The sequence below is a fragment of the Vicugna pacos genome, chromosome 10 (genome assembly GCF_048564905.1).
Source record: "Vicugna pacos chromosome 10, VicPac4, whole genome shotgun sequence".
NCBI lineage: Eukaryota > Metazoa > Chordata > Mammalia > Artiodactyla > Camelidae > Vicugna > Vicugna pacos.
In genome coordinates, this window is record NC_132996.1 from 70711948 (window position 1) to 70720630 (window position 8683).

The window sequence follows — 8683 nt, forward strand, 5'->3', positions numbered from 1 at the left end:
GAACCTAGAATTTAGAATCACAGCTACTGGGGATGGTCAGATCCCCCCAGACTCAGTTCCAGGCATATCCCTAAGAGGAAACTGCACGAAGTTCCACCAGGGTGGAGCCCTCATTTGGGGCACCCACCGTCTTGCCCCTACAGCCTGTCCACCTACTGGTCCCCTTCCCTTCCCACACCCCACAATCTAGCTGCTCGTGGCCCCGGTCTTGGGAGTCACTGTTCCACACACACGCCTGCCTCCCATGGGGAGTGCCCAGCACCTCTGTGGCTGCCTATTCAAGCTGATGCTGTGTTTTTCCAATTTTTTAATTTTTAAATTAAAAAAAATTGAAGTATATTCAATTTACGACTTTGTGTTAGTTTCTGGTGTACAGCATAGTGATTCAGTTATACACACATACATATATTCCTTTTCCTATTCTTTTCCATTAGAGGCTATTGCAAGATATTGAATATAGTTCCCTGTGCTGTACAGTAGGACCCTCTGTGAAGGCCCAGTTCACCTACTCAGCCCCCCACATTGGCTAGAAGGGACCCCCTCCCCGTGAGTTTCTGCAGCAGCTCCTCTCTCTCCTCCGCCCCCACCTCACTGGGTGAAAGGTGACCCTAATAACTGCAGCAGAGGCTTGACAGCTAGACCCAGAGACCCAGGGGCCCAGAGGAACTGTGCCCAGCCTAGGCGAGGGAGGAGATGCCAGCGGAAGAGGAGGCTCTGATCCTGGAACCTGGCAGGAGTAGGGGCCATGGGGCACTGGGGACCCATAGAGGATTTGTGTGAAGGTAGGGCCACTGTCAGATGGGCATTTTAGGACCATCATGCTGGCTGTGCGGAGGGACAGACCACAGTGGGGAGGGCTGAGGGGGCCTGAAGCTAGCTGTGGAGATGGAGAAAAGTAGCCCCTAGGAGGGCCATGCCTGAAGCAGGGGAGAGTGTGTGAGCAGGAGGGACAAAGGCTGGGACCGACGGGGAGGGAGGCGTGGGTGGAGGAGGAGCAGAATCTAGACGTGAGATGCACCAGGAATGGCCTTTGGAGCCGGTAGTGGGGAGGTCATCACAGGGGCAGGACTGGATGAGCAGGTGGTGAGGCCAGGAGGCAGTGAGTGCAGACGGTGGGTTGTAGGGGCTTGGCGGCTGAGGGGACAGAGAGGGGAGCATGAAGGGGAAGGGTGAGTTTTTGTTGTACGTTAAGAAAAGAGAATCTTGCTCTTGTATACAAGCTGAGCGGGTGGAGCCCAAAGAGGGGGCATTAGCTGGCCACTGGCCAGGCAGGAGGGGCCCTGCAGGGGGGCCAGGACCTGGGAAAGGAGAGGCGGTCAGTGCAAGGGAGGGGATTAGCCCCGCGGAGGAGGGCCATGGAGGAGCTAGGAGACTGAGTTCAAATTCCAGCCTGGCCACTTTCCACCTGCCTGACCTTGGGCAGGTGCCACGCCTGTTCTGAGCCTGGTCTATCTCTCTTTTAGGGTAGATAGAGATGGGACTTTCTGGCTCCACTTCATCTGAGACTGAAGGCCTAAAACAAAATAATAAGTGTCATTTTGCTGGGGGTTCCAAGCTTTAGGGGGCCCCCGCTCTGCCCCTCCAGCCTACCCATCACTCACAGGAGACAAGCTCCCTGGTGCCCACCACCCCTCACCTCGCCCCAGGCACTGGGACCCCCAAGTCCCTGCCCAAACAGCACAGAACCCAAGTCCAGGCTGTGTGGGTGCCCCCCCCCAGACCTGTAGTCCCACCACAGACCTCCCCTGGGGCGAAAGTCCAGGGAGGTCCTGGGCTAGGTCTCTGGTCACCTCGCTCCAACACAGAGGAGTCCGAAAAGTTCTACATAGCGCTAACTTCCTGGTGTTACGACTGTGTATTTGTCCAGCCAGTGAGGAAGAACATTCTTTTTGCTCCATGGTCTATGGTCTGATTTATCACTTTTTTTGTTTTTTACAGCCACCACCCATAATTTTATGACTGAGGTTCAAAATTGGTTAAGGGTTTTGCCACATTTTCCAAAAGGTGAAATATTTAAAGTATGTCACAGACAGTATGATGTGTCTCCATTAAATAGTTTGGGAGAGATCTTCTAAGAACATTCTCCGACATTAACAAAATAGTTTTCTAACATCTTAAAAAAAAAACCTCACGGGGGTGGGGAGTATAGCTCAGTGGTAGAGTGCATGCTTAGCATGTACGATGTCCTGGGTCCAATCCCCAGTACCTCCCTTAACCAAAAAAAAAAAAAGAACCCCCAAAAAACAAAAAAATACAAACAAATATTTTTAATATCATCAGTTATTTTTTAAACAGGATTTAATCAGTCAGGCTATTTCTTTTGTCTCTTTTCATTCAGAAAAATCCCTCTACCTTTTTTTAAAAATAGCATTGATATGTTGAGAGTGATTGATAATTTTAAGGGGCAGGCCTAGACTTCTGTCCCAGCCCCCACGTGCTTGGGGTGAGGGTCCTGCAGACGGGAGCCTGATTCCACCAGCTGGAGGGCGACCGCTCACCCCCGTTTGCCTGGAACTTCCAGTTTTAGCCCTGAACGTCCTGTGTCCTGCAAACCCCTCAGTTCTAGGCAAACTGAGATGGTTGGTCACCCTAATTAGTCCACCGTCCACCTTGAGAGTATGGAAGAGTCCCCTTCATCCTGAGACTAGCAAGAGGGGCTTCAAGGAACCAAGTGGACGTGTGTCGCCTGAAGCCGTTGTCTGGCTGGAGGACAACACGTGGCTCTGCTATGCGCTCTGAGCCTGATACATTTAAGGCCAAGGCCATCACCGTAGCTGCCCGGCCACTGAGGAACTGCATGGAGGCTGTGCTTCCTGGATGACTGGGCAAAGGCATGTGTCGCGGAGGTCAGGCACCATCTGAGAAATATCTAAGGTTTCACAAAGAGCCCAAAAGAGAAGGATCAACATTGGGAATCCCCCAAAGCTACAGGGTCCCGATCCTTCCTCCATGGCCAGCTCCAGGCTCACGGAGGAGACCAGAGATGGGGCTGGCCCTCCCCACTGCAGCTGAGCTGGAGGAGGGGAGAAACTGTGACTTTGAATAAACCTTCATTTTGATCATGAAACCAGAACTGGAATGGCATTTCCTGAGCTGACGCTATTCCTGGGACTAGAAGTGACCCAAGGGCTTCATTGCACCTGAGAGTGACCACAGGGAGGTGTGGCGGCCACCTGAGGTTTCCAGCTGGGTGCAGGGAAGGATGCTCCCTGACTCGGTCTGTGGAGTCCTGCTGTTCAACTAAGTGTGTGTGGTGCCCCCGGCCCTCAGCCAAAGCCAGGTGCATGCAAGCCACCACGTGAATCCAAACAGCTCCTCAAGGTCACAGACGACTGGCTGCCTGCGAGGTCCAGTGGGCAAGTCTGCCCCCTCAGCCTCTTTCCCACACAGGAGCAGGCGGAGTCTATAAAATGGAAATCAAAGCCCATGCTCCCTTGCTCCTGGCCTTCTGATGATCCCCCATCTCACTCAGAGGAGGTGGTCTCCAGGTCTCTGCTCCCCTCTGACCTTGGCTGTCTCTGTATCAGCTCCTCCGGCCCCCTCACTGTACCTCAGGGTCTTTGCACTGGCCTTCCCTTCTTCCAGGTCCCTGCACAAGCATCACCTTTCTAGTGAGGCCTGCCTCCCCTCTTGACCCTCTTGCCCTGCTTTATTTGTTCTGGAACAGGTGTCACCATCAGGCCCCCTATAGCAGGTGGGCAAACACTTCTGCAAAGGGCCAGGAGGTAAATCTTTAAGGCTCTGCAGGCCACATGGCCTCTGTTGGGCCTCTTCACCTTTGCCACTGGGGTATAAAGTAAGTTGGAGATGATACCCTGGACAGATCGTCACTTCTCTGACCTCAGTTTCCTTCCCTGTAAAATGGGTTTGTGAAGATTAAGGACTATATTAGATTACTGTGGCTGCCGTGACAAATCATCATGAACTGGATGGCTTAAAACAGCAGAAACGTATGCTCCTACAGTCTGGAGGCCAGAAGTCTGAAATCGAGGTGTCAGCAGAGCCTCGTTCCCTCCAAACGCTCTCGGGGAGAAGCCTTCCTCATTGCTTCCAGCTTCTGGGCACTCCAGGTGTTCCTTGGCTTGTGGCCGCATCTCTCTGATCTTTGCTTCCATCTCCACTTCTTTCTCCTCCTCTCCTATCATCAGGACACTTGTCATTGGATGTAGGGACCACCTGGATAGTCCAGGATGAACTCGTCAGCTCAAGATCCTTGATTATACCTGCCAAGACTCTTTTCCCAAATCAGGTAATATTCATAGGTTCCCAAGATTTGGATGTGGATATACTAATCCACATTAGTATATGTGGGGGGAACCACTCTTCAACCTACTGCAGGTGTCTTTAAAGTGCTTAAAAAGGAAAATGAAACCTGAATGTCAATTCCTTGATCTGCAGTGAAAATAAAACTGTTAAGTAAAATAAAACTGTTATAGAAAACTGTGTGGAGAGGGTAGAGCTCATCAGTAGAGCACGTGTTTAGCCAGGGCAAGGTCCTGAGTTCAATCCCCAGTACCTCCATTAAAAAATAAGATAATATGGAAACGAATATATGTATGCATATATATGACTGAAACATTAGGCTGTATGCCAGAAATTGATACAGTATTGTCAACTGACTACACTTCAATAAAAAAGGAATGCAAATAAATATATAAAAATAGATATACATAAATAAATAAACCTAATTACCCCCCCCAAAACCAAATAAATAAACAAAATTGCCAAGTGGACCAGACGCTCCTGTGGCCACCCCTGGCGTTCTCCCCGGGACACGAGTTACATGCAAGCCAAACCCTCGGGAGGGCTAACGCTCAGGGCTGCAGAAACTAAGAGACGGATGGCGACTATTGGAAGAGAGGACAAGTTGGGGTGCCTGGCACATCCACCCTCATGCCCTGTCGTGGGCTCTGGTTAATCACAGATCACACTAACGCAGGGCTTCCCAGTGTAAAGAACACGTCTACAAGTCGTCTCTTATCTAAGGTTCACATCGGCTCTGAAAGATAAGAAGTCAAGCCAATAGCATTCCCATTTTATGCATGAGGAAACTGAGGCTCGGAGAGGTGAAGTTCAGCCTGTGTCCCTCACACCCCAGCTGTCTCTGCAGAAACCATGGTCCGCTACCAACCAAGCCTGGACTGCCCACCACCGTGCACCGGTGGCCGCCCTCCCTTGCCTGCTCCCAGTGCCAGATGCTGGGGGTGGTGCTGAGGCAGGGGAGAGGCCCGAGCGGATCCAAAGGATGGCCAGTTAGCGGATGTTCTCCACCGTGTGCCTCCACCAAGTTGTCCTCAGGAGGATGCCTGAGGCTCAGAGAGCCCGGAAATGCTGGAGCCCAAGGCACACCTCTGACCACAGTGGCCAGGCCTGCCAGGAGGGAGGGCTCGCGTGCCCAGAATAACTCTCCAGAGTCAGCATGTTCCAGCTTGGGAGGGAAACCAGAAAGTCATTATTCCCCACGTGTCGTGGGCTGAGATGTCACCCTGTGATGGGCCCTACATGGACCCCGGCTGAGCCTTGGTGTCCAGAAACGATTAGATCTGACAGGTGCTGAGCCCCTGTTACTTCATGGGGATGGAACCTGCATCTGAGCAATGACTTGAGAGAAAACTCTTTCAAAAGCAAGGCCTAAGAAAAGTTCGGTGGCGTGATGAGCTGTGACAGGCAGCCTTCTGGGGAAGTGGAAGCTTAGCACATTCTCTGGTTGCTTCTGACATTAGTGAAGAGTCTAAAAATTACTGCCCTCGTGATGCTGGAATTCTGCAGAGTTAAATAGTGACTGGTTCTCATTGTTCTTTGCAAACAACATTTCTCAAAGTTCTGATCACAGTTCTGCCTTGAGACCTGAGGCACAGTCCTTTCCCTCTCGGGAGGTCTCTGACGGCCCCTCCACAGTTGATATCCCACAAGTTGGCACAGGAAACCCCGGGGCACCCCAGGAGCTACTGCCAGCCTCTGCCATCCCCTGGCTTAAGTGACCTCTTCTATATTCACTGAATTCTCCCACTCTGAGAGTTAAGCTGTCTCCCTCCCTGAGAATAAAGAATTTCAACATCTGTTTATATTCTTGGTTCATTTTCCTTTTCCTCATTTGCATAACTGAGCACAGGGTCTTCATCTTCTCTGTATCAGATGTAGAACTTCGACTTGAACTTTGGCCCAGCTGTTGTAATAAACGTCCACTAGCAGAGCCCTTACGGTGGGCCACCCCGGGTGCCCATCCTCTCATCCCCACAGCCAGCACCCTTAGTGAGTCCCATTAGCTCTTCCTAAAGCATCCTGAATCCAGAGTCTTCTCTCCATTCGTGAGCCCCCCACCCCCTGCCCGTCAGAGCTGCCATCTCTCCTGGCTGCTGCTATGGTACACACATGCTGACCAGTCTTCTGCATCCCTTCTTTCCTCCAGACAGCCTTGTCCCCACTCAGCAGCCAGCTTGCCCCTTTTATAAATGTAAATTAGATCTTTTCACTTCAATCAGTCATTCAACAAACATTTATTGAGAACCTGCTATGTGCCAGGCCCTGGTGTAGGCTTGGGGGGCCCACATGGAACAAATCAAGTGGATGTCTCTGTTCTTGGGGAGCTTCCATTCTAATGGAGGGAAGAAAAGTAAACACAAGTGGGTTGGGTGATGGTCAGTGCAAAGGGGAAATGTTAAGCAGAGAAATGGAGCAGGGAGTGCTGGCAAAGGGTGGGCAGTGGAGGGGCTGTGGTTTACAATTTCCAAAGGAGGTCAGGGAAGGTCTGGCTGAGGAGCTGAAGACGTGAGGGCATGAACCATGTGGGTAGCTGGGACGAAAGAGTTCCAGCAGAGAGACCAACAAGTGCAAAGGCCCTGAGGCAGGAGTGTGCCTCCTGTGTTTGAGGACGAGCAAGGAGGCCATGTGGCCAGAGCAGGGTGAGAGAGAGGAAGGAGAGTGCATAACAGGCTGGAGAGATAAAGGGAGAAATGTGGCTAGATCAGTCCCCTTAGGTGCCATGAGGCTTTTTGGCTTCTATTCTGACTGGTGTGGGAGCCATAGCAGGTTCTTGAGCAGAGGAGGGATGTGAGCTGACTTGTTTTGACAGCTGCTGTGAGATTAGGCTGAAGAGGGTCAAAGCTGGACAAGGGAGACCCAGCAGGGGTGGGACATGACCCAAACTGGGATGGTGGTAGTGGAGATGTGAGAAGTGTTGACAGTCTGCCTCTGTTTTAAAAGTAGAGCCAACAGGATGTGTAACAGGGGTTGGGCAGAGGGTGTAAGAGAGGAATCAGCAAGGATTTTGCTCCTTAAACCCCTAATTGGCTTCCCATTGTCTTGAGATAAATTTTTGACTCCTTCTCCAGCTCTGATGTGCCCCAGCCCCAGCTGGCTTGTCCTACTGCTCCATTTGCCTCTGCTGGCTCTTTGGTGGTAGCTCGAATGTCTCTACCTCCCTAAGTCAGAATTTCCCTAGATCTTGCAGCCCAGGACACTTTATTTTTCATGGCATCCCTCGCTCTGTTAATGGTGTTTCAGTTTGTTTGTTTGCTTTGGTATTTAAATTGATCTATCTTCTTGATTTCTTTATCTCCTTCCCTAGAATATAAACCCTGTAGGACAGAGACATTCTGCCTGAACACTAGCTTTGTAACGTTGTCACAAATATATGAAAAATGCCCATATCCATGTGTACCGGGTTGTGCATGTGAGCTGCAGCTAGTTCTTGGCACCTGCAAGGCAAGCATTGCTCTCCCTGTGTTATAAGGGCGGAAAGTGTCCCGGGAAAGGTTATATTTGGACCCACCCAAGGGCACACCTGGTTCTAGGAAGCAGCAGAAGCAGAGTTTGAACTTGGGCCTCTGGGTTCCAGAGCTTGTGATGTTCCTTCCCAGCCCTTCTTGTCCCCCGAGAGATCAGTGGCTGAGCTTGCTGCTAGGACGGCACGGAGTAGCGAAAAGGGGGGTGGGGGCGGGGCTCAGTGCTTGCTTGTTGAATGAATCACAGGTGAGGTCAGCCATCCTAGAGGGGCTTTCTCCCTAAGGCCGCCTACAAGCACATTTGGAAGAACAGCGTGTCTACAGCTCAGTCTTCGTGTACCGTAATTAATGTAGAGGGTATACATTAGTTTAAAAATAAAACCTCAAACCCACTCCTACTCCCAGCCCGAGCAGCCCCCGCCTCTCTCCATCAACCGCTTCGGTCCCTGCCTCGGCACGGACTCGCGGTCGCCCTCCTTCGCGCTTCTCGGCGCTCTCAACAGTGAGAACAGGTGTCGCGGGGCCGCCCCGACGGGACCCTGCTGCGGGAAAGTGCGTAGACCTGGCCCGGGGCCCCAGGCTTCCAGCCTCGAAACTGTTTCACCGTGTGCCCTCGGGCAACCCTCTTCGCATGCCCCGCCCCCTGCCTCAGTTTCCCCATCCTTCAAGCCCGATCCCGGCAGCTCCACAGGTGACACACCTGCTTCCGGGTCTCGATCGGCCCCCCGGCCCAGCGGGGTGGGAACCCGGCGCCCGACCCCGCGCCCCCGCGGAGCCCGGGTGACAGGTCCCAGGGGGCGGGGGGCGCGGGCAGAGCCGCGGGGACCGCGCGCAGCGGCCGCCTAGCCGCGGGCGGGCTCCGAGGGGCGCCCGAGGGAGGGCGCGGCCGGCGCGGGGGGCGCGGGCGGGCGGCGGCGGCGGCGGCGGCGGCGGCGGGGGGCGGGGACGCGGCGCGGCTT